Source organism: Triturus cristatus, chromosome 6 (genome assembly GCF_964204655.1).
Source record: "Triturus cristatus chromosome 6, aTriCri1.1, whole genome shotgun sequence".
NCBI lineage: Eukaryota > Metazoa > Chordata > Amphibia > Caudata > Salamandridae > Triturus > Triturus cristatus.
In genome coordinates this window covers 1,520,162,262-1,520,189,778 of record NC_140589.1, presented here as the reverse complement: position 1 = coordinate 1,520,189,778, position 27,517 = coordinate 1,520,162,262, and the positions used below count along the sequence as shown (strand labels likewise).

The following is a 27,517-nucleotide window of genomic DNA, read 5'->3' as shown; positions in this document are numbered from 1 at the left end:
ATTGCAACATTGTGATTGGTCAGTGGGGCCTGGCTGTGCTTCCTGTTCAAAGACAAGGAGAGCAGGAGAGAGCAGAGAAGCTGGACCAGCAGCAATGGAATGTTTTTTAATTGTTTATATTCTGCACTCTATACCCCCCGCGCAACTGAGTCCCCTCCCCCCCGCAGCACCTCCCTGCCGCGCCACCCACGAGCCATGCCGCCCGCCACCGAACTTGAGATGCATCATGGCCTTTAATTCTGTGTCATAGACGCTACATCACGAAAAAGTTGCGGCCACTCGGCATCAGTTTCTTAAAGAAACAGCTAATAAAGGACTGTGAGGACTTTCTGTCACAATTAAAAATTATGTGTACATATCGTATATCGTACTATGTACAGAAAAGGCCGTAAAACAGCAAGTTACAGGCAAAACCTTTGGATTTCGTAATAAATTCAGCCAAAGTATACAAGCTATTCTTCTCTCATATCTAAACCAAGTATGACTATAAGGTTTCTCCTCCTCGAGTGAAAAAATAGAATTGTGCCTGCCTTGAGAAAGGGTTTATGCTCCAGCGTGGACTTTCAGATATGTGTGACAACTGACCTAGAAAACGAGGGCACGCCTCTTCCTTAACAGGACAAAACCGCACAAATTGATACAAGCCTGATTCTGCCTGACACACAATTTCCTGAAGCAATTCGGTGAAACCCAAGGGCGAAACATCAATTATCAGCACAGAAAAACATTTCTATTCTGCCTACCGTAAACAACAGCACTTGCTGGCCTAGTGCAATTGGGCTTTTTTAAGACAGTCCCTTCTGGACACGGTAAAACAAACACGCTGGTAAAGGTCGATGCATTAGAGACGCCTACAGAGAAAGGAAGATAATAGACGGAACACAGAACAATAAAAGAATAGTTGTCAGGAATTTAAATAAATGCAAAAAAGACTAGATTGTTCGGGGGACTGAGAGTTATTGGTAAAGCTAGAGTTCCAGATATCTGGCGAAGAGATAAAAATGAGAACTTGGTGAAATTTAAATGACAATGGTATAAACCTTGCATTTGTTTGGTAATTGTCTTACTCTTGTTATGCAAAATTCCCAATATTACGCTACGGCGCATCATTACGTACCGTTTGCTTTAAAAACTTTAGTCCACATACTGTGAACAACGGGAATGACAGCTTGAGAGCAGCTTGTGTTTTTTGTGCAGAAATGTACCCCCAAAGACCGGTTTTGCATACATAATTAATCGTGATTTCACATCATTTTTAGGTCTCGCCTGACCCAGCGCATGCGCTGGACTGGCGAGACATTTTGTGAGGGCTCCAAAAAGTGCTACCAGGCCAGCCTAGAACCACAGTGCATGTGCGCGGGCACGCGCGCCGCGCTTGACCGAGGTTGCTTTCACTTTCGCGGCCGCAAAGCCGTTTTGATGTTTGATCATGATCGCGATCACTTTTGCGGCCTCACGGCCGCTTGGCATAGCCAATAGGTCTCGCTTTTGAGACCTTATAAGTATTTAGTTATGCAACTGTTGCATGGCTAAACACTTATAAGGTCCCAAAGGCGAGACCTATTGGCTATGCCAATGCTTGTTTCAAAATGTCGTGTATTTACATTGAATTATACTTATTTTACACACCCTTAGTAAACATACAAACATGCATACACAGTCCCAGTCTATTTAAGTGAGGCATCTACTAACCTTTCATTACTGTTTGCATTCAGGAATGGAATAGCAGCACAGAATAGCCTGTACACTGCAAATTCACCTTTTTACTTGCTGTTCCTTAATGCTGTAATATACACAGTATATTCAACCTCTTAAATAATACAGGCTGCATTACTTATATAGTAATTGTAGGAAATCTGCCTTTGCTGAGTGGTCACCCCAGATTTTTTGCCTTTTAGTGCACCATATTTTTGACAGTTTCAGAACTGTGTGCACATTTCTAATTAGGGGTAAATTGCATGTGCACCCCTTCAAACATGGTTGAAGTGGCTTCTTCCTGATTGGCACATTTAACTTGCTGAAAGTCCCTAGTGTATGGTGTAACAAATGCACCCAGGGCGTGGAAGATAAATGGCACTTGTGATCTGTAGCACCTATTGTTTCACCGAGTTCACCCAGTGCAGTGGCTGCAGTGTAAAACCTGCAGTGTAGCCTGTAAAATTAAGCCTTTTTGACATGTACAGACCTCCCTTTCAAATATTAGTAATTCACCCATAAATAGGGCTTGTAGCCCACAAGGCAGAGCGCATGGTATTTAAAAGTGGTACATGTCAAAAATTAACATTACCACGAATCTACAGTGACAAGGTCCAAAAAGCTATTTTCACTGTGGCCGGCCTAGCTGTCTTATGTAGATGCCCAGAGTACAGATTAAGTTAATAATGCTGCATCTCAGGAGTGGGACCAGCTTGAAAAATAATTAAACTACTATTAACTGACCGGTTGACATGAATTGGCAGGGATGACTGTTCTGAGCTCAGCAGAACATTCAGAGTAGGGGTTGTGGGCATAGTTTGGCACAACAGTGTAAAATCCGGCCTGACAGATATGTTTGCCGCACAAGTACATTTTTGAGCTCTGATAGGGACCAAACAGGAAAAGATAGCAATTATTGTATATATTCTTGTTGAGCACTGAGGGACGCTGCTTTGTTTCACTAGACTTCAGTTTCCTGGTTTATTGTGCATTGCGGACGTGCTTCAAACTGGATTTTATTATTAATTTGGGAGGACACCTGTGATTTCCAGATGACACCCCCCACACACACAAACCCTGCCCTCAGAGCCCACATCAAGTATGGCCAAAGACGTTCGCTATCTTGAAAATGTGATAGCACTTGGCACTTTGGGCCTTTTTGCAGTACAGCACCCCACCCACTAGGTGTGCCAGCCATTAATGAGGCACCATAAGGCACCCTCTTAGAACACTTTCTGGACCTGTAATAGGTCAGAAGAGGACTGGACCTGCTGTGTGTGGATTGAGAGGAGCCCTGAAGGACAAGATCTACTCCCCCTGGTGCCCAGGATAAAGAGGTATTTTTCCTAAATTGCCCATCTGACCAGTGACATCTGGATTTGAACTGGACAGTGCTGTTGGCCCCTACCTGATACCCTGTGAGTCTTCAAACATCCTCCCATGAGGCCCTAGTGTCAGCAGAGTGCTCCTCTGATTTAGACGAGGCACTGCATTTGTATATATTAAACAGTGCCCATGTTGGCATGTCGAGGCCTTTGTCAGGTGGCAATTGATTATGTTAGCTAGATAGCGCCATCGCTTACTGGGCAACAGTAAGTTGTGACATTTGTGCAGTGAACTCTATACACAGTACTGAATGTTCAAGGTGTCATGATACTGTGCCTACGAAGTTAAAATGTAAAAGACGCACAATGCAAGCAAATGCAGCATCGGAAATCCTATCCTGTACTGACATGTACACAAATGTATGTCAAAAGTCTCCATAATGCAGAAAGAAGGCAACTTAAGAAACTGGAGCATAAAGATGGCGTTGTATCTAGTTGGGCCATGTGACACAGTGATCACAGACTTCAATTGTCACTTTGAACTTTTGCCGCTATATTTATCTAAAACTATAAAAATTCATATCTCTGCTTCCTCTTATTTGATATTTGTCATTTTGGTGTCATGTTTACTAAAATATACTGTATGTCTAATTCAATTTCAGTTGTTTATTATTTGGCATTTTTACTTTATTACTGTTGTGGTACTGCATACATACTTTACAAACTGCCCTAAGTTAGGCCTATCTGCTCTGTGCAATAGCTACCAGGGGATTGAGCTCAGATTAATTCAGTCACATTGAGGGTGCCACCCTGATAAGAGTAAGAATTCCTTGATTTTGAAAGATGCCCACACCAAATAATAAACAAATTTCTGTGCCAAGGGCACCCCAGAAATAATAATCCTCGCCCATTCATGTAAGTAGCACTGTACTATGTAATGTGCTGCACATCAGAGAAGGGGGGCCTCGGCCTTCATTTAGAGCACATAGATAATATAATGTGTCTTACTCACATTGTTCATAAGTATGCACTTTCCAGTGTTTGTATGTGGCTCTGTTAGCCTACAGTTTAGATATATTCAGACTCCGCAATCCTCCAGAAGCCCAGCTCCACCAGCAGTAGGGGGCCTATGCTGGTCTCCAGGCAGCCAGTATTTTTCCTTTAAAGTATATGAGGGTTGGGTGCACGCAGTCATGGTGGAATCTTCCCTACTCCCCTAGGGGGGGGTCAATGCTTTGTAGACAAAGGTATTGGTCTACCATGAGGGATCTCCTATGAAGGAACAATGCCATCAAATGTATGTTTTGTAAAGTGACTTGCAGCAGCTGCATTGGGTTTACCCTCATTTAAGGTGCAGAATAGAATGATGCAAATTAGATGGTTTACTCTACGTAGATGTAGCGGCACTCAAAGAGCTCCATGGACGTTAAAATTTAGAACAGGCCTTGGTAATATAAAATCGAGAGTGTGTGAAAAGAAAACTGTGACTAAAGTGGTCACCACAACTTCATGAAGAAACTGAAAAAAATGTTTTGAGAACCTCCCATGTACACATTTAAACCTTCTGGATTTCACTAAATAAAATTATCACCCACCACTTCTTTCGGCTTACAGCCAGCTAATTTTACTGGCAAGCTCCACGTTTGACTCTTGGCTCTCCTAATCTTGTACGATCTGTATGTGCTGGTGGTAGAGTGTTCTCTGTCTCTGCTGTGTAGCTATGAAAATCAGTTCATACTAGACTGTGCTCCAAATCCCATTTGTTAAGATTCAAGATTGACTTTCTAATGCTTCCACTAGTCCAACTGGTCTTTGTTCATGCTGGCTTTTCTAACCACCACAAACAAACATTGCTGGTCATGAGCTAAATAAATAATAGAAACACAACTCTAAATAACACTACACAACATAACACGGTCCAACACAACATGACATGATATACCATAACGAAACCTCTCTTTGAGACCTGAAAAACATTTCCTGAGGGTCATGAAAAACCTTAAATCTCACCGCTTCGAATGGGTCTATATTTTACTGTAACCCATCTGGTCGGACATGATTATATAATTGCGTCTTGCTGATTTACAGTCCATATATTATTTCCCATGGCTCAGCTCAGGGCCTTTCCATCTTCTTAACAACTTCAAGGTCATTGAATTTGTCACCATGGTCAACTGACTTGAATCAGGGTCTATGAGTAGATGTACTTTACATCTCTGACCCTGTTTAAGTTAAGCAGCTGTATCATGAGCGCTGAGAGTCGCCATTTATACAGTGCACGGAGCTTGACAAGAACGATTAAATAAATAAACAAGCACTTCTTCTGCTCAGACATGTGGCATATGCACTTCTTCTATAGAGCTATCTTTGTAAAAGCCTTCCCAGGGCATCCCATCCTACTTTTCAAAGCGAATGGGCCAAAGGCACTCATATTTGTTTCCAAAAGATTGGAAGAGTTTAAAAAACAGGCAGGCATCAATCAGAGCTCAACGAGATACCAGTTGACAATACATTGCGCGGCCTATATAAATGAGAAATAAAAATAAGCGTCATTCAGAAAGATTATGGACACTGTCTTTCCACCATTCCTGGAGCGGTATTATTTTTTTTTATAAACACAATAGTAGGCATTTGCGACCACTTTGCATATATAGTACGTGCAATACTATATATACTTATAAAGCAATGTCAATATATATTTGCAGATGACAGTCTTAGCAAGATCCAACCCAGGATCCTTTGGAGGGGTCTAACAGTGGCAATATTACATTTCTTGTCCTTGGCGCACACACATCATTCTTCTGGTCACATGACTTGGGCAGCTGCACACTAGTCTCTTTTTTTTCTAAATGCAGGTTTTGAAAAGAGCCAGGAAGAAAAATAGCAACCATCCATTTCCCCAGAGTAGTTCAGGATGTCTAAATAAAGTTTAGTTACAATGACGGAATCTGGTTCTCTGTGGTTTTGGGATCCTCTATTTATACAGTAACTCGAACTATTATGCTCAGAGGTCATATTTGATAGTTTTACACCACAACCAAACTACATGTAGCAAATCTATTTTGCATTTGCTTTTGCATATGGAAAAATATGAAATATAGCGAACAGAGTGAACAGGATTTACCATAAATTGGTCTCATAGTCAGTATTTAGAATATGGAGCAACATCGCCTACGAAAATAAATTCGTGCAATAAAAGATGTTACATAGAAATGGATATAAACAGAAAGGGTTTTTAATGGAAAATATTTCAAGGTAATAAAAGGTCGCCTGGAGTTCATAAAATGTTCTAATTGCTAATTAAAATGTTCTACAAGTTGTATTCAGCATCTAATGTAATAACATTTTGCAAAGAAAATGCTCCCCATCACTTGGATAATACGACCATTTTGCACAACAAAACATGTACTTTCTAAACCTCTTGACATTCATTATTTAAAGTGGGATGGTGGAAGACAACGTTAAAAACTGCAAATTGCTAAAATGAAGTTTGTCCCTTTTAGAAGAGTGCAAAACTCTGTACTGGGCAACCCCCAGGAGCATATTTACATGAAATCACCCTGGTGACTCCTAACAACTGATCATTCAAACATAGCTTTAAACCACCTGCTTGAAAAGAACCCAGCAAATGGGCATGGACTCAAACTGTGAGATCCAAGAAGCCACATGGGAGAACCCCCTAGCTTGATATAACATAGAAAAGAGAGTGAATCCGCTACCGCCCTCAAGCCCCACTCTCCCCTCCTGAGATACTTTCTTCGTTTTTATTTTTGATGAGATATGTAATATGCAAGAATATATACCTATGTCCTAGCAGCCCAGGCACATCAGACCTGGCACTCAAATGCCCTCTTTTTTATGATCTGGCTTGACAGCGCATCTATCACCAAACACGTATGAGAGTATCGCTAGAGAGGAGCTTTGCCTCTGACCAAATGTTGGGAGAACAGGAGTACATGTTTTGATTGGGCAGAAGTTGTGCCCTTTCACAAAAAAGTGCTTGCCCTCCACACAGCTATGATTGTTTTGTTTATTAATCTAGCTGCCTTAGCTTGAACTTTCAGGGGCACACACACGACATTGTAACACTATTATTGTATCTTAGATAACTAGAACATTTATCGGGTTTTCTCTGGCAGTAACACAGATGGGAGGATGGCACGTATTAACCTACATCAATGTTTAGGTGTGGCTTGGCTTGACTTGGCAGTGCAACTGTCACCTCTGCATTATCGTACAACATTCCTTTAAAGCCAGACCTATTGGCATTGTCTCTTTTTGTTTTTTTTTAATTAAAGTTTTTTATTGAAGTCCAAAAAATGTTTGCAATATATTAATTACATTAAAGCCAATACATCCATAAAAAAAGAATACCTTTAGGCATAATATTAGGTTTACAAAAGTTAATAAGTGATACATTGCACACTAGAAAATCAGGGACGGATATAAACAAAACAATAGACAAATTAATTTTTTAATCACATACATAAGATAGTAGTCCCTCCTGAACTTAATCAAAATAAGAAGCCCAGATTTTATAAAATTTCCTAAGACCCCCCACACGTAGTGCGTAGGTGCGTTCACTTCTTTTAACCGCTTTCATCTTATGGACCCTTTCTAGGACAGAAGGAATCAAATCGGTCTGCCATCTTTGCAATAAAAGTGATCTAGCAACAGCCATTGCAATGTATAATATTTTAACTAATTGATTAGGAAGGAGGAGATCTGGATCAAAACCAATAATAATTAACAAATCATTCACTACTAATTGAATACAACATTCAGTTTCCAAATAAGAAAAAATATCCTCCCAGAACTTCTGAATCCTAGGGCAATACAACATAATATGTGACCAATTCGCTGAAGGATGGATAATACAGCGAAAGCAGTGTGCTGAGTAATTTTCATACATTTTCGAAATAGAAAAAGGGGTTCTATAAAGTTGCCATTTACAAAAAAACAGCATCCTTCGCCAATTCGCACCTCTTAGCGTGCTGAAATTAAGTTTATTAATAACTGACCAGACGTTGGTAGAAATTTCAAGATCTTCATGATCCATCCATTTTTTGATTGCCTTCTGTCCAAGATCCAGGCCCCTTACTAAAGCTAAACGCTTTTTCCATACCCCAGGTTTCCTGCTGGATGCATCTTCTAAAAGTTCATTAACTAGCTGGTGTTGATCAGTTATTTGAGAAACATCTAATTCAGCAAGAAATTTATGGAAGATGTTATATAACCCCAAAAGAATAAAATCATTAACAATCAATTGCGACATTTCGGTCATAGTCAACCATCTTCCATTTCTCAGAAAATCTGAGACTTTACGGAATCCTACCGAGGCCCAATTTCGAATGAGTTCTGAGGATAATGTAATCCCTGCTAATGGTAAAATGCCAGATAGTAACGTGGCTGAGTTAATTACAGGGATAGAATATCTTTTATAGATCGCCTGTCGTTTTTTGAAAAGCCAATGAAGGCACTTATAACGAACCAATTTAGGGGATTTGAAGATTAACAAAGGGGAATGAATCTGGTTTTCCTTACACATTAAATCCATAAAACTGTTAATAAAAAGATTTGACTGTAGCTGAGGTTTGAATCTAGATAAATACTGTGCAAAATAAGCATAATAATAATCCCTGAGATTGGGGAGAGCTAGGCCTCCCTTTTCCAATTCTTCATACAAAGTGCTAAGTGCGATACGTGATGATTTTTTTGCCCAAAGAAAGGCTGTAAACATTGACTCTACTTCGGTAAAAAAGGAACCTGATAAAGTAGATGGGATAGTTGAAAACATAAAATTAAACAAAGGAAGAATAGACATTTTAATCAAGGCCTCCCGACACAGGATGGATAAAGGGAGAGAGTTCCAACGTGAAAACAAGGCCTGAGTTTTTCTAAGAAGTGGTGCAAAATTCAGGTGAAATAGGTCGCCAACACTTTCAAAGAAATATACCCCAAGGTATCTCTTAGGTTTGGTGTTAACGCAAGAAAGAATATCGGGGTGCAGATCCAGACTTGCTGCTCCACATTGTAAAATTTCGGTTTTCCTTTTATTAATGCGATACCCGCCTAAATCCTCAAAATCTTCAAAGACCTGAAAAACTTTAGCCTGAACGTCTATATCAGGCTTGATAATAAGCATGATATCGTTGGCGTATAATTTCAGTTTCGATATAGATGGAATTGGGGGGCGAATATAAACACAGTTTCTTATTGCTATTGCCAACGGTTCGATAAAAAAAGCAAATAAGACAGGCGATAAAGGGCACCCTTGCCTTGTGCCCCGTTTTACTTTGACCAGCCCAGCCACCGATGTATTGATAATTATCTTAGCTTCAGCGTTAATATATAAATTATGGATCAGGGCCGTGATCTTTGAGGCGATGCCAAAGTAACCTAAAATCATAAACAATGTTTCCCTCACAACAAGGTCAAAAGCCTTCTCGGCGTCTAGTAGGAGGACTAATGGGGGTATCCTCTGTATATCGAAATAGTCCAATGCCACAGTTAAATAATGTGTATTGGTGGCTAACTGCCTACCAGCAATAAAACCATTCTGATCAGAATGGATCAATTGCGCCGCGTGTTGATTAAACCGAAGTGATAACAATTTGGTGACGATTTTATAGTCTGAGTTTAATAACGTTATCGGACGATAGGAATTCGGATCCTCGCTGTTCTTACCTTTTTTCAAGAAACTAACTATGTTACCTTGTCTAAAGGACTCTGGTATTTCCCCCCCCTCCAACATAGAGTTTACTAAACGAAGAAAAAAATCCGCAACTGAGCTAAAAAAGACTTTAAAAAATTCAGGCTGAAACCAATCCGGGCCACAAACTTTGCCATTTGGCAAATTTTTAATGACCCCCTCCAGCTCTTCCATAGTGAAGGGGCTGGCCATAGAGAATTTCTCCAATTCCGAGAGTTTCGGTAATCCATTATTCTGCAAAAATTCTTCTAACACGGTCCTATCCACAATCTGTTGTTGGCCGTAAATGGACTTATAATGCTGAAGCATTATTTCCCCAATTTTAACTGGGTCGTCTGTACGCGAGGCGGTTAAAGGGCATTTTAACGCGTTGATCTGATTTAAGGCTGCATGTTCCCTAGCCTGCCAAGCTAAAAACCTGCCCGTGAAATTACTTTCCTCATATGTTTTTTGGCGGTATTGTTGAAAGGAGGCTTCACTCTGAGTATAATAATTGGCACTAAGTTCACGCTTAGCCTGATCCAGCTGGCGTTGGTTAAACACAGAGGGGTTATTAAGAAAAGCAAAATAGGACACTTGGACTTTCTGCTCCAAGATTCTCTTATCTTCCCTAACTTTGTTTTACAAATTCTGCATCTTTTCCAATAATTAGCCCCCGGACAAAGGCCTTAAGTGTATCCCAGACCACGCTTAGGGGTGCAGACTCACTATTTCGTAATAAAAATTCCTTAATCTCTGTCCCAATAAAGCCCACCCAGTCCTCTTCATTAAAATATTGTCTTATCAATGACCTTCTTTTAGGGGACCTAACGCAATTTCCTAATTGTACTTCAAGCACCAACATAGCATGATCAGAGAATCCATTATATAGGAATCTCTGCTGGCTGAAGCACAGTCTCCGAGAAACCAAGAAAAAATCAATACGTGACGAAGTACGGAATCTACCTGACCAACAAGTGTACGCTATTGTGGTTGGAAAAGTCGCACGCCATGGATCCTGTAGGTCCAAAGTTACTCCATACTGTATCAAGGTTTTTAAGACTTTAGGTTTCAGCTGCTTTTTAGCCCGCACTGACGAGTCTATTTTGGGATTCATTACGACATTAAAGTCGCCCCCCAAAATCAGCTCACCGGGTACCTGAATTAGGGACTGAAACAGATCCTCAAAGACCTTGGGGTTATCCTCAATTGGAGCGTACATACTGACAAAAGTTAACGGTCTCTGTCTGATGCTGCAGGTAACCCAGCACCAACGACCATATTGATCTTTATCAAAATTAATGACCTCCGCCTGAAGTTTTTTACTTAAAAATATTGATGTCCCTCTATGGGAGGCGGAGGATGAAGAAAATCCCCTATATGCTGCCCAGGACCTAAACATAGAGAAATCAGACAGTTTTACAGCTGGTATATGGGTTTCTTGTAAAAGAATCACTGCCGGATTTTCTGTTTTAATCCATGATTCAATTGCCCGCATTTTTTTTTTTTTATTGAGACCGTTAACATTAAAAGAAATTACTTTCTGCAGTTCTTTACTAGCCATAATTAGGACCTAACCCAAGCTTAAACCCCCTAAACATCTTACCCAGAGTCAAGTTAACAAATGGATTTATAAAACCTGAATAAGTTTGCAAAACAAGGACTTCCTTTTTTCCCCTTACGCTCCCATCCCGGCCCTTGTGACTCCACCCCCGAAATGTGGGAACCCCCACACCAACCACGCTAACCACATTTCACCCCCCCCCCCCATCTAACCTGGGTGTCATGTAATTACACCCGAGTGATCTTACCCCTAGCCCCCCCAGCAATGCTAAAAAAGCGATCTATTGATTAAACATGCATGCAGGCGTGCACTGTAAACAAAGTAGGGCCCCACTATGATTGAGTGACAGCCTAACACCCAACTCAATCTTGATTAGACCTTCCAATAAAAGAGGCAAGAGGCAAGCGAGAATTACCCCACCTGACCCCCCTATCTGATGACCATGGCCATTGTGAGAAAACAAGGATTTCCATCTAAACCCTAGAACCCTGCAAGATCTCCTTTCATAATTCTTGGGCTTCATCCAGGTCAGGGAACATGAAAAATTTGCCCTTATCCAAGACCCTCAATTTAGACTGTTGGGCAATAGATGCTTGCGCCCCATTTGCTTTAAATAGATGGAGAATCTTCACAAATTCCTTTCTCCTACGTGCCACCACAGCAGTTATATCGGAGAAAATGCGACATTTTACAGTTTCGTTCACTACAAACTGTCTCTGTTGGATTGCTTTAGACAGTATTTTCTCTTTCACACGATAATCTGCAAAGTTTAATAATATTGTCCGTGGAATCGTAGAATTAGGAAACAGGCGAGCAGGAACACGATGAGCCCTGGTGATGGTAAGATCACCTTCGAACTCTGGGATAACCCTTTGTTTAATAAATGAGTTGACCCACTGCAGGGTTTGGGAGCCCTCAATTCCTTCCGGAATTCCAACTATCCGAAAATTGGACCTCCGAGAATGATTTTCTAGCTCCTCCAATTTGTTCTCAAGAGCATGCTTGCTCTTGGCAGCTGCTTTGACTTCTCCCATTACAATGGTCATCTGGTCCTCTAGCACTGAGATCCTAGAATCTGCCTCCTGAAGCTTAATCAGGAAACTTGACATTGTCTCTTCAATTTTCATTAAACGTTGATGAAGAGAAGCAAGTTCAACTTTCTGGGTTCTCTTCAACTCACGGACTTCTTCCAAGATTAAGTTAAGCATGTCTTTGACACTAATCTGAAGTTCGCCTGCTGACTCCATATTGACATGAGGGGGATCAACAGTGGAAGAAGAAGAGCTCCCCGCCTTTGTCCCCTCAGGAGACATCACACCAGTGCAAGATGCCGATTCTTGCAGAGAGACCCGGGGGTGTATCGATGTCAAAGCTTGAGGAGATGTCAATGAACCGGAGGGGCTGGAGGCTACATCAACATGAACAGATGTTTCTGAAGTTTCTAGTTGCCCCACTTGTTTACCAATTTGAACAGTCAGCGAAGTTGAGGAGGTCAACTCTTCCTGGTTTAGATTTTGTCCTGGGAATGTCCCTATAATTATATGAAGATCAGATTTCGGATTACCTTGCAGACTTTCCTGACTGATAGAGGCAGGGTCCAAGTCCAAGTTTGCTACAGGTGCTAGAGCCGACGGCACTATGATTGCTGAAGGTTCCTTAAAGGATTTAATGGCTGGGCTGAGGCTGGAGCCAGGAGAGGGGGATTGCTGCGTCGCTTTTTTCAAAAATAATGCAAATTGTTTTGCTTCTTTTGTCTCTTTCACCTTTTTGGGCCCTTCGGCCCCCACATTAGCCTGTAGAGATGTTTCTGGCACAGCTACAGCTGCATTCTTGTCTGCGATGCCCACCGTACCCGCCTGTTCTAAGGGTGTGACAAAGGACAGTTCCTCCTCTTCTGAGCTCTCAAGTGTAGTATCCAATCCGAGCAAGTTGGGGGCATTCTCCTTACTAGCCAGTCGGGCTAGCTCTTTTGCTTCTTTGGCCTGAGCTCGACGAGTTTTAACCTTTAGGCGGGCATTTAGCAGCTTTCCCATTCTGACTACTGCACCTCTGCACCCCCTTACAGCTCCCTGTGTGATCTGATAGTACTTATAACTTGTGCTTCAATTATAGTTCTTTTATAAAGTCTCTCCTCTAAAGGTATAGTTGAGCCTGAGAGACTCTAAAGCAGTGAGGCATAAAATTAATGAGGCACACAAAGAAAGCATGGGGGAGATACCTTGTGTAGATGGAAGACAGAGTCCAGCTCTCCTGATGACAACCTCCTAATAACAATAGGCTATGCAAGCTGTGCTGTGCCGGTACTGTGAGTTGTTGACAACGCTGTAACAAAGTGTATCAGTTGGGCTGATCAGTATACCACTAGCCACTTTTGTTGTTTTGTGCAGTTTCCGCCTTGGCCTCTCTAACACCTGTAAAACCTTCTCTCTGTGGGATTTTTAAACAAACTCCAAATCCCATAAGGAACTAGTGATGGCATCTGTGGCATTTAAAATTAGGGTGCTTCAAGATTCAGCGTAATTAAGCAAGGGAGGGGGGCCAGAATAGTATAGAAACACTGATCAATCCTCATAGAAAGATAAAAGCATTTTCCACTGCTTTGCCGTGAAGAACTGCTGTTGCTACTGTACTCGCAGCTCTCGGTGCGTCTGGCGTGCTTAAGAAGACTGCTTGCCGAAGCTGCAGCGATTCAGAGCTCTTCTTACCGACAAAAAGTTAAGCGAGTGGAAATTAAACCCAAGGCCTCGTGAAACAAAGAAGCGCTGAAAAAATGCTGCTAGAGGGCGCCGGTTAATCAAAGCACATTTTCAATTGTCCCCATTTAATTACAAAGCGCCTCTTTATTTTTCATTGTCTGGTCTCACGGAGTCATTACAGTTAAATTCATAAATGCATAACGACTTCCAGACCTCTTAGGCCTTTTTAGACAGATAGCGAAGTCCAAGCACTTCAAGGAAAACTGCTGCCTCTGCTGCCGTTTAGCATCATTTTGCCATTATACTGCCAATCACCCCTTGCCGCTTTTCATATTCAGCGCTTAGCGCTTTTCACGAACCGTCATCTTGCACCTCCTTCGTTATCTTTCCTCAGCCACAGTCTCAGGGATCATAATGGCAGCAGCCTCTCTCTCTTCCCCCGCTGCAAGCTCTTCCGTAATGCTCTGGCAGAAAAACGGAAGAAAGAAAAAAGCACCAAAAAGCACCAAAAAGCACCGAAGCAACAAAGGAGCACTCCGCTTCATCGTTAATCCCAGGCACAGCTCCAAGCCGCAATCACTCCCCAGGGCTAACAGGAGCGAGGACGCCAACCCGACGAACACCAGCACGCCAAGGACGATTCACCATTGCTGGGGGCGGGGCAAGAATCACCTGTGGCTACGTGGAGACATGGTACTCCGCAGCCATCCCACCTATTGGCATTGTCAATAATATTTAAATGGCTGTGGATACTTAATCAGGCAAAATGCTGAAACTCATAGTGCCAGACAGCTACTGGCAGAAGTGGGCTCACCTACTGTCGGCTGGAGGGGGGAGAAGTGGAAGCAAAATGTGAATGACATTTGAACACACTAATCAATATAGAAGTCTCATGGGATAGCTAAAGCTGTCTTTTGACTACACTTAGAATAATACACATTTTACTGGATGGTCAGAGAAAAAAATCATGACTTAGGGTCTGGCAAAGAAACAAAGGGCAATATTTCTCTACAGCAGCAAATCATGTGTGTCCCTATGTGAAAACTGAGTACTACTTTCTCATGGCTCCTTTTAGAGCTAGATGGGCTGAGGATGTCTCAGCCGATCTATCCTGGAAACATTTCCAAACCCAACAGCCAATTAGGGGTTCGCTTGCGTCCTGCGTGGCCAATCCAATCATGCCTATAGGGTCATTGGGTGTGTTATCATTTGAAGGATGAAGAATCACTTTTGTCCACTGGTGAGCACACAGTGCAGCATTTGTTGCTACATAGAATATTCTTCAATGAACAAATAAATGCAACACATGTCTCTTAAGCGTCATGTAAGTGTTTAATAGCTGTTTCCACCCATTTCCTTCTGTAAGTACCTCAACAATCTGTCCATGTTCGGAATGAAGCCTGAACACTGCCGCATGTGCACTGCAGGCAAGTGGATTGACTCTCCCGCCCTTTACTATACAGGGGTTGATTTAAATACACCCTCTGTTCTCTAGCAGATAAAGTATGGCGTGGGAACTGCTTACGCACCCGGGAGGAAGTTTTTGGGAGGTACAACACAGCATGTCACGTTTCTCTGCAAATTTTCAGGTTAGTCGTTCTATTCAGAGGAACTGATTCAAAAGCTGTTGTGTAGAGTTACAAATGAAAATGTCCTTCTTTACAAGTGTAAAATTACTTCAACACTTCTTAAAATATTTGCTAACACAAATATCTGTGTAGGTAAATCTGCTTCCACAGACAAGGAGTAGGTGTTTCAAGGAATGCCATGAAAGTCTGAGCATACGAACAAAATATTCTTGTTTGTGGGTATTCAAAAACTTCTCCCCAAACCATTCCAATCGAGATTTGGTTAAAGGTTAAATTCCTTTATAGGATTGGTGTAGGATGAAAACAATCGGTCCATTAGTGGTTGTGGAAATTAAGGGGTTTCTCCTCTGGGAATGTATTCCTCTGAAGGAGAAAAATGTGCATTTTAGGACTGGTGGTTGAAACTGCTCCCCCGTTGCTCAAAAATAGAGGGATCCTTAGCACTTTGAGGTGGGAGCAGGTGTCCTCCAGCCGGTTGAAGCTGTGTGATCACAATCAATCAAACAATCAATCAAGATACTTATAAAGCGCACTACATACCCGTGAGGGTCTCAAGGCGCTGGGGGGGGGGAGGGGGTGCTGCTACTGATCGAAGAGCCAGGTCTTGAGGAGTCTTCTGAAGGCCAGTAGGTCTTGGGTCTGCCGTAGGTTGGTGGGGAGAGTGCACACCCACCTGCAGGGGAATAGCTGGAGATTCCCTAAGACCCTTGTACTACTCTCTCAAATGGCACACTCAGGAGCATACTCACTGTGCACTTCTTTATATTTGGTGCATGATCAGTGCACCTGCCAGTGGTCTGATTGTCCTGTGCCCACATCTTAAAAACAGCCTGGGTGGTTGGGAAAAATGAATTCATTTAATTTGGGCCTTGCACCCATACAAATGAGGTAATGCCACAACGGAATTTCAAAGATGCAAAATGAGCATGGCACAATCCATACTATGAAAAGGGTCACACAATCCTCTGTGATCACCTTTTGAATTTCTGGTGAGCAAAATAACAGGTGCAAATGCATTTTGCGCCAGCAGAGCACTTTCTGTAGCACGGTCCCTGGTGTAGTTTGTCAGAGGAGTGCAACTATTCTGGAAATAGAACAGACTGCTGGTACAGGAGAACTCACAAGCCAAGGGTGGCACTTACAATAAGCAAAACAAGAAAGACACTGACATTTTTCCTATTTAAGTGCAGTATGGTCATACAAAGCATATTAGTACGGCTCTTGTTAGATTGTAGATTAGCATACTCCCATTGCAAATGCAAGCCTCAACAAGCAGTGACAAAGCCAATATGTTTGGCATTGGCTGCTAGCCTTTAGCTTTGTCAATGCTTGTTTTGCCTTGTCATAGAATTTGTAACCTGTTGGGAAAGCTGTCAGGCTCTCACCAACATAAATAAAAATTGCAAAACATTTTTTAGACTGAAAAAGCACACGTTTCCATAGGAGAATCTGGCACAGAAGGAACTACTTTGTGCGCGGATGTGATTCTTGGGAAACAGCAGAATGCCATCACTCACAAGGAAGCTAGCCGGTGGCTAAAAATAGGGTGACCCATTGCTTATGGTGTATACTATAGTAGAACATGTGAATGACACAACCATAGAGCATTTGATGAAGTGGGCTGACTGAAAGCTCCTAAAAGTAAGCATGTTACGCATACTTTTAGTAAAATCAAAAGGTGTTGACTAATGCTAGACATAAAAAGCCACAGCAGTTTCTTTGCTCTGAGTAGAACAAATCCTCATAGCTCACAAACCATACTAATGAATGATACAAGCTTAGGCTGTACATTTCAGATTTATTTTCAGGTCTGGCCTAGCTTCCAAGTGTCTCACCAGCCTTATGTGTTAAAAAAAAGTCCTAAATAAAAACACATATCTATACATGAATAAATGGGGGTTGAGTCAGCCCCCTTCACCCTATAGTCCGTTAAAATATAATTAGCATATTCTTCCACCGACACTGCGTACAGCATGGGCTACTGTCAGCCCACATGAGCCCTTGGCTCTCCTGCACTGTAGCTTATCCCGTCCTACATAAGAGATCACTATTTACTAAATAATATCTTCTTTTTGTTTAATTGTTTATTTAATGTTGGTAGGTGAGAACTTGTTTAAGTCTCTGAAAAAATAATATAGGTCCTGAAAGAGTTCTTCCAGACTTTCCTTGGTTTATTTTTTCCCCCCTACTCTTGGACCTCTAATTAACCTCAGGGGGGGCCTCTCGTTCAGATTTATTAGTATTCCAGAAATGGACAAGAGGCAGAATTCCACCAAATGGGCACTTGGCATTTCTTCAGGGTGCCCTACTCCGTCCCACACACTTCAGAATATGTTGCTGGAAACACCCAATGCCTGTCTGGCAAGCTACCTAAAATTCCAATCCTCCCAAATACACTCCGCTAAAAGATACTCATAGAGAGCAATGCTCCACTAGCTCACACTATCAATCCATCTATTATCATGCCCAATTTCTAGTCATGCACATGGAATTAGGTTGATGACAAGAAAGCCACTATTCACATTGTGCTAAAAGATAACACTGGCATAGCATGCCCCCCTCACAATGACCACATTGCACGATGGTTGGATGTGTTCACCAGAACACAAACTAACCAATAACCTCCTGAAAAAGAGAGACTGCAACACAGTAGCCCAAGGGAAAATCCCAGGCAGACTCCACAACAGCAATGGCTAATGGCCCAATTATTTCTTGTCCAGACAGAGAACACCATTAAGGAGACCTGGTGTCAGAGTCTCGGTCCCTTTCTGAGCTACAAGAGTTGTCAGCTGCCACTGGACCCTCCCGAGATGAATTTGATTTGGCAAAGATTGACCTAGCTCTAGACAGCGTAAAGAAGCTAGCACAGGACTAGGGCTGTGAAGGAACGACTGTCATGTTCAAGGTAGTGCGGGAAGAGGATCTCCTTTAGAGTGAGCCCTTTGACATTGAGACAGACACTAGCAAGAGGCTAATGGTTCCTCGGCGCACATGAATTGTCTGACACAGCATGCCCACAAGGTACCCTCAGGTGGACACCTAAGTATCAACCACAAGGAACAGGCTACTTCTCTCTGGCCCAGATTGTGCCAGGATGCTAAAAGTACTGAAACAGTTGCAGAACTTGCCAGACACAAGGCCAGACCAAATCACCACTTGCACTCTTAAAAGAGCTAGGAGTAAACTTAGAGAGGGTGAACATTGACATCATTTGTCCCCTACAATCCCCAAAAACCTCATGCAAAAGCATATTCATCTTGTGGCTGAAAATGCCTCCAGATACCTTCAGGCTGTTTCACTATGAAGCACTACTGTCTCTGTGGCAGCTAGGTCTCTTCTAGAAGCTTGTCAAAGATTGAATTCCCCGGGACTGTGGTCTCCAACAGAGGGAAGAACTTGATGTTGCCAGACAAGAAGGCTATCTTCTCCACATCTTACAGACCCCACACCAATGGACCGGTTCAAAGATTTGAGCCCTGAAGCGCATGATGGAGGCTTTAGAGGAACTATTCCAGAGGAAGTGGGACATCCTCTGCTTTGCCTTTTATTTGCCAATGTGGACATGCCACAGAAAGGCGTGGAGCCTACCAGAGCTCATTTATAGGCACCTGGCCTGTAGCCTACTATATTGGGGTGAAAGAAGGTTGGGAGGGCAACATTTAGAAACCTACGTATGATGTGGTGGTCTATTATTCCAAAAACCTGACTGGTGACAGTACTGGAATGCAAAGTCCTCAACCTATAAAGTGACAGAGTGGTAATCTGTTGACGTTTCAACCCTCTTAATTACTTAAAAGGGGTCTCCTACTGGAAAAGGCACAGGCTGCATCCTACAATCAAAGAACATGATTCAGTGCCTCAAGCATCAGAATGCCCATAAATATTGCATAACACAAACAAAATGGCTAAAGGAAGGTCACCTTGTGATATAGTAATGATTCAACAAATATTGATCTGAGAAAACTTGACAGAATTTCGTATTCAACCTATATTGATAGGAATACAGAGGTAGTAATCATTTAAAACCAAACAGCATGGTTTGGCAACCATAACACCTTGAACCAACTGTAAATGAATCACATATAAACTGAACCACATGTGGGCCTCAATAGGCCAACACGGGCGGTAGGATTTTCTGCAGAACATCAATGGAGAACATTGGTGAGTTAGTGCAATTCCGATTGCTCTGAGGAACCTGATTCAGTGAGGTAAAGAGCCCTGCAGTAAAACCACCATCAAGAGATTACCAATAGGATAATGTGTGAAAACCATTAGCTCCTTATAATTCTGTGAGTACACCCACACAATGACTCAATGTTCCCCTGTAAGTTTTAAAGAAAGCAAGAGAGGGGTATTTCATGCGATAAGACTCTTTCCGAAATAAAACATGCACACTGACAGCAACAATACCTGTTTCATCACAACTAAACACACTCACTAGGTTCTGTTAGAACAAAAATCAAAGAATATGCTACATAATGCTACTAAAGATCACTTTGAGAAACGTTCAATGTTTATGGTGTTTATGTTGCGTAAATGTTCACTTTATTGCACTAATACACTTGAACTAGACCGTCACCAAGAGCACCTTCTCTTTAAATATTAATGTTCTACAGAAATGTGGAGGATGTGTCCATAATATATGATACGTTGAATTGAACTTTGCACTTCTCCTGTCTCATTCATTGTAACTTGGGATACTGTACTAGCATTCAATGAGGCTTCCTGAAAGCTGAATTATTCTATATGATTCAGAAGAAACACTGTGATCTTTGTTTCCCATCTCATGATTAAAGCAAATGACAATTTTCATGCCAGCCAAAAACAGATGAATGTATGGTGTGACTAGAAGGCTTCTCCTACTGTCTACTAAGAGGGTGAAGAATTCTTGGTCCTTAAGCCATTTGAATATGAGCGTAGGAGGACAAATTGAATGATTCTTCCTGAATTAGATCTTGTCAGATAAGAAACTATCCCATCCGCAGTATTACAAGAGCCATAGGATATAATGCACTTGTAATATGGTGAACGAGATATCCGCCATGTTTGTGGCAGAGTATCTCATCAGTCAGGATCTAAATCAGGCACTAAGTTAGATCTCAGATTTCAACTACTTTTTTGATATAGATACCAACAGAGTTCCCCCTAGGGTGTTCTATGTAAATAGGATTAAGGCACACCTTCGGGGGGAGTCTATGGTCACCTTACTTGCAGTCACTGAGAAGGCTAAGGAGGACAGTGAGCTTCTTCCTATCTATCTGCAAGTGCTAGTTTAGTGTGGCTTAGTAGAGTGAATCAAAGGCACTACTGAACTGACACGTGCACAGCAGGGAGACTGTAAGGCAATACTAGTCCACTTTGCCCACCAGTTTTCAGTGAAGGAAGGGTTAACTTCACTCTGTGTCCATAACCTAATTACTGGCGAGAGCCTGCCTATCAAAAGGAAGACAGGGATAAAGGTACCCTTTTCTTGCACTGCATCTTCAACAATATTATCTCACAGTCATTATCTCAGAAATAATGGGCATCGTATGTCCCCTGAATCTACATTCTAGACAAAGACTACTAATATTTCATGCATTGGCCATGAGTTCCACTTGTTAAAGGAGATTTTCCTGTACATGAACGAAGCTAAAGCAAAAGTACTAGTTTCAGGACTAATAGAACCTGACACTGTTCCCTTTGCATGCCCCAGGACCTTATATACCCTGAATCATCTCAACATAAATTAGAAACATGGGACTTATCTTTGACACCAACCTTTCTTTTCCATCTCAATTCAAAAAATTGGCAAAGGAGATCATCATGCAATCTCCCTCATATGGTCAATTATCCTGCTCCTCTTGACAAAACAACGGTTAGAGTTGATTAGTGCTTGGGTCATGGCACACCTCAATTATTGAAATGTCATCTAGACAGGGCTATTAGAGTGCATCACTGGTAGGCTGCAAGACTGAAAAAGTAGACAGAATGTGGTTGAACCTTTGCAAATGTAGCCATATGGAGCCATCTATAAAAGGCCTTTAATTGTTTCTTCAGGAAATGAGAACCAAGTTTTAGATTAAATACTTGCTCCAGCAAGCTTACAGGGAAAAGATCGAATCCCTTTGCCCAGTTTCACACCACTATATACCACCATGAAACCTTTGCTCCACGTTCACACACTTCCTCTTCAAATACACCTTTTAGTGTCCGAAGCATACATTGAGACCTAGCTATTTGACTGATGCCCGATGGAGCTACCTGGTTTAGCTATAGGGGAGACGGGCTGTAGATTCCCTCCTCGGACATCACCTACCCAGTCGGATTTTGGGCAGACTTCCTTTCGTCTCTCCCGACGTCTTTACCCTCATCCTCCCCCTTCACACTTCCCCCCTCTGCTCTATTTGTCTCACCTTTCTTTCCTCTCTCAATATGTTGCTTAATTTTGATGTAATGTGTAATTGTTATCATTTTCTGTAACATTGTGTAACCTAAAGGGCTCTGATACCTACGGGTCTAGCCAGCGCTATATAAAACTCATAAATAAAGTTCCTCTGGTAAAGCGCTCTGATACCTCCGGGTCTAGCGAGTGCTATTTAAACTTCCAAAGTCAAATAAACTCAAAACTGTTATTTCTGAACGCTGAGACCTGATCAACATGGCTGATGCCCAGCGGAGCTGCTAGACAGCTATTGAGGAGATTGGCCCTGGTGACCCCCTCGACCATCACCTACCCAGCCGGACATTGGGCACAGTTCCTCCTCATCTCCCCGCTTTGACTCCTTCCTCCACTCCCTCCTACGAATTCTCGCAACATTGGTTTTGTGTACTGTACCTTACTATGCTCTTGTAACTGATGTAACTGTTAACGCAATGACCCTAAATGTAAGGCGCTCTGATACCCTCTTGGGTCAAGTTTGCGCTATATAAAACTTTATAAATAAATAAATACATTGATAACCTTTAGGACCCTTAAAAGTGCACATGAGAGCCAAACCAAGCTAATGCACTTCAGAAAACCTAAAAACTGGGATGAGATCAAGGCATCTGATAAGGTCATAACTTCCGATTAGATTATAATATCCCATCACCTAAAAGACTAACACTTGTGCCAAAGTGGTCTGAAGCAATCATAAGAAGAGGCATAGCATGATACAAAACTTTCAAATGAAGAAATAAATATATTCCTCAAAAGGACAGTGTATGCCCCCCTTCCAGTTTTCTCCTACAACTATGCTCATCCAATGTTTCCCATCTTCATTTAGGAATTTAGCAAAAGAGGTGTACCCAACCTGTTAACATTGTAATTGAGGCTCGAAAAATGGTATAAACATTTGTGTGGTGCATTTATTAGAGGGCAAATGTAAACACATATCCTGTAAAAGGCCAAAGTGTATTGTGATAAAAGAAATGTTCTTTTTAACATGCAAGAGAAGAAACCCCCAAAACAAGTATCAATCCTGTAGAAAAAATTGTATGGGTATATATCTTCAGAATACACAATAGGATGACAAACGCCTTATGGAAAAGACACTTTGACTAACCAAAAGCACATGGAAAATGCTAGCAACAGGATAAACCTTTTTAACAACAGCTTTAATGTCCTTCAACATGCCTCTGTATTATTAACATGCTCCCTAATGCAAAACAAGTTTTTTTTCCAGGAAGGCTCATTCAGGTCAAGTATATAATTTAAGGATCATACATGAGCTATATTAATGTACATACATGATTTGCAGTTTCTGACAGTTGAATTAATCATCATGTGTAGGAACTAGCATAAATATAAGCATTTTTGTTATAGTTGTTTACATTCCATGACCACTGCTTGACATAGCTTTTCTCTCATACAGCAGGAGCTTAAGATATCTCCATGTAGTGTGAAAGAATAAAGTGTCAAAATATGTAAATGTGCTTCAAAGCAGAGCACCATAATGAGCAAGTACTCCATTTTACTTCTTAACAAGTCTCTTCTGGTCACTGCCCGGAACAAGAGTAGGCTTGTTATTCCACACCAAAACTGTTACTCTAGTCTTTGGATATGCATCCATTTGCTGTAATCGCACTCTAGTACAGGAGGCTTTCACCCATTTAGTAAGTTTGATATAAAAAAAAATTACAAACACAATATAATTCAGAGACTTGGACCTGATTAAAATCTTGACAGACGGGTTACTCCATTACAACGGTGACAGATATCCCGTCGGCCGAAATATAAATCCCATTATCTCCTATTGAATTTATACTGCTACGGACGGGCTATCCGTCCACGTTTTGACGGAGTAACCCATCCACCAAGATCTAATTCAGGCTCTTAGTCTTGCTAAGCAATTGTCAACAATTAAATGTGATTATTTTACAGTTTTGGAGACAGAGGATTGATTATTGACAAACTGAATCACTATTAGTAAAAGTTGTCCTCAGTTAATTAAAAAAGCAGATTATTTCAAGCTCAGGAAGAAGCTTGTTGCTTGATGGCCTACTATAACCGTGAAAGAGTTGTGTGTATGATCACATTTTAAGATGAAGGATGTCATTAGTGAATACGTTGTTGTTTATTATTATTATTTGTTGTGTAGTAATTTTATCAGTGCCATGAATTGTGTTTGTCATTTCCAGAGGGATGACAATTTTGCATTTACTATTAAACTTCTTTTTCCTTAAATATTCAGTCTACATAGAACTCTTTTCCCCTTAGCTCCATTACCGATATGCTCTTTACGAACTGCTGTAGCAGTCTTTCCATCGTAGCTTTCTACTAGGAGAATTGAGAATGTCATGAGTTTTACTTAAAGTGCTTAAAGAGCTCCATGAAGTGTTTCTCAAAACTATTGAAAGAGAACCTGCATTGTGCAGAAGTTCCCATATTTTGCTAGTGCATAACCTAGACATGTTTTGTTTCATCATTAGGAATATTTAACCTGTTCCCCGCTCTTGACGGAACCACTCCGTCATGAGCCACGGGCGTCGTGTGCTCATGACGGAGTGGTTCCGTCATGCTGCGGCGGTTGGCGGCCGCTCCGCCCACGCGGCGCTAATTCCCTGCCTGTGCGGGCAATTAGCGCAAGTGGGTGGAGTCATGACGGAACCACGCCGTCATGAGCACAGCTTGCCCGTGACTCATGACGGCGTGGTTCCGTCATGAGCATGGCGGCGCCGCAAACCCCCTCAGCGCTGCGGCGGAATTCGCGCCGCAGCGAAGGAGTTAAGTCAGGTTACCTGGTCTCTTCTATAAATATTCAAAGTGGTCCAATCTCATACACTTTGACTCTTCATTAACAGCTCCAAAGCTCATCAGAAGATTTCTTGTGACCCTGTGGTTTATTATGTGAAATCACAGGAAAATATTGCACGGCTGTTAAACATGTTGGGCTCAAAACTCATAGTCAGAAACTGCAGATTTTTAAGGGTGCAAATGTCTCTCATGACTGTGGAGAATCTGATAGATCTGCAGATTTTTCTGAAGTTGTAAGCGTCATGAGGGCATTGGATGTGGGTGAATAGAGTGAAGCGTCAAGGAAGCGGACAATGGAAATGATGATAGCAAGCACAAAGTTGTACATTTCTGGTTATTCACAAAAATTTCCAATCTCTTTCCCAAACATCTATGAGCATCTAAGTGTGCACCTATGTGACCTTTCCATCAGTGCTGCTTAACGTTTGAGAAATGGCTTTTCACATCCCATTTATAAGGGGATGAGGTGCGTGGGAGGGGCTGGTGGTGGAACTTCAGGGGCTGATGGCTAACAACGGGACAGAGGGGGACACATCTGGCGGGCAGGAGGAGGCGGTGAACGGGGAGTAGAAGGGGAGTAGTAGCGAGCGCTGGAAACATGGGTGTGGCTAAGCGCGAGGGACAGCCTTGGTTCTCTAGTGGAGGGTGGGCACCCATGTCTGATTTATGGCAGGGAGGGGGCACATCAGGAGCGAGGCGAAAGACAGGAGGCACGCTGACATGGGGTGGGGGGGAGGGCCCGTATGGGCTGGAAGCTTATTCTCCCGGATGTTGGCTGGTAACTCTGTATGTGCAATATATTCTTTGACCGGGGAGGAAGCGGGGTTTGTACTGAGTTGTTGCTATGAAAACAATAAAAAATGTTTCAACAAAAAAAATAAGGGGATGAGAGGCTGCAGGGGAACACACACCTTTACAGAAAACATTATTTTTCATGTGAGCCAATACAAAGAAACTGGAAACAAATAAGAATTTTACCTTTACCCTAGTCCTAAGCTACCACTTTTCTGCACTCTAAAAGATTTGTTCGGCATATTAATAGGTTACATAGCAATATTCCAGAAAAAAGTCATTTACCCTTACTATGTCCAGGCGTATGCCTACAAGTCAATGAGTTCTGATTTTTCCTGTGAACCGGGCTCACCATTGATTGGCTCCCTTAAGCTTTTCCTAATCACCGAAAGGACTAAATGTAGTCTTGCTGGCTCTTAACTCACTAAGGGCCAGATGTATCAAATGTTTTTACCTATTCTGTGTCTATGGGAAAATGTGTTCTTACATATGTCCCTAAAGCCTTTACATGTTAGGGACATTTTCCAAAATTACCTACTAACTATCGATGCTGTCTGGTCTGCAGGATGCTGGAGACGTAGGTGTATTTTGATTTAGATATTCAGAAATTTCACACTGCTTTGAGATCATAATTTATTCATTTGCCTCCTAATTGAATGGAAATGGTTCATTTCATTCTACCGAAAAGATATCATTTTAGAGCCCAACATGCAGCATTAGATATTCTCCCTCTCGCTGCTTGTAATTATTGCCAGAGACTAAAAGTTCTAACCTATTTCTTGTAGATGTGTCTAAGCTAATTTATATTCCAAGGACAAACTGATCCTTCTTCACACCAGAATGTACTGCATTACTTTCTTACTTGTATGGGAATTTTGTAATGGTAAGGATTTTATATCTGAACACAGAAATCAGGCTACAAAATAAAATGTCTGTTTAATTGACATTTATGTTAAGAAATACAACACAATGGAGACATTTACTCTGAGAGTACTCTTTCAGAGTACTCAGTGAACATATTGCTGAACATGAGGAGAATGTATGACATTACAACGCATACATTTACAATGCATGCCTTTACAACGCAGTTTTTACATCGCAACATCCTTTACAACGCATTCCATTACGTCGCATTATACCTTTACAAAGCATACCATTACGATGCATACCAAAGATCGCGTTTAAGGTAAGTGTTGGATAGTATAGGGGAAATAATTACTATTCTAACTCCAGTGAGTGCAACAGTAGGGAAAGTGTTGGATTGTGTAAGGGTACTATGCGTTGTAAGGGTATGCATTGTAATGACTTGCGGTGTAATGCCTGCGTTGTAGTGACATGCGTTGGAATGACATGACTTGTAGTGATATGCGATGTAATGACTTTGTTGTAAAGGTTGTTTCCCACATTAGGACAATGAGAATGCAATTCCATAATCAAAATCAGAGCACATTGTTATAGGTTGGCCACTGAGCTATGCCATGAATTCGGTGATTCTAAGCTGTGTTGAATGTGTGCGTACTATTCTGACTTATCGGTTCGATTGAGAGATATAGGTGTTTAAGTATTAAAATTAAAGTTGGTGCTACTGAGAGCTAGGTAATATCTCCCTACATCGACTGTTTGAGATGTGCTGTGTGTGTGGTCAGTATCATGTCTAATTTATTGGATGATGTGTGCTGTTTTCTAGTGGATGGTGCAGTGGATTGTTTTAGCAATAACTGATGGAAAGTTAGAATTAATATTAGTCTTGGTAAAGTAAGAGACAAACAGTTTTACACTTTCTGCATTTATCTTTCCTGGAAACACTTTCTGCATTTATCTTTCCTGGAAAGTTGAACGTTTTATTTGAGTACATACATGTTAGTGAAGTGTATTAATTTATTTGGAACTCTGATCTGGTGTTCCAAATCTGTGTATGTTACCAAAATCACTTCGTTGTTCAGGACCT

The 27,517-nt window shown here is 41.6% G+C and overlaps 1 protein-coding gene across 5 annotated transcripts in view; it reads right to left on the bottom strand.

Moving 5' to 3' along the window:
- The window catches only part of PLCB4 (phospholipase C beta 4), a 1,018,018-nt gene that overhangs the window by 808,986 nt on the left and 181,515 nt on the right, over positions 1-27,517 (bottom strand). The window lies entirely within an intron of this gene.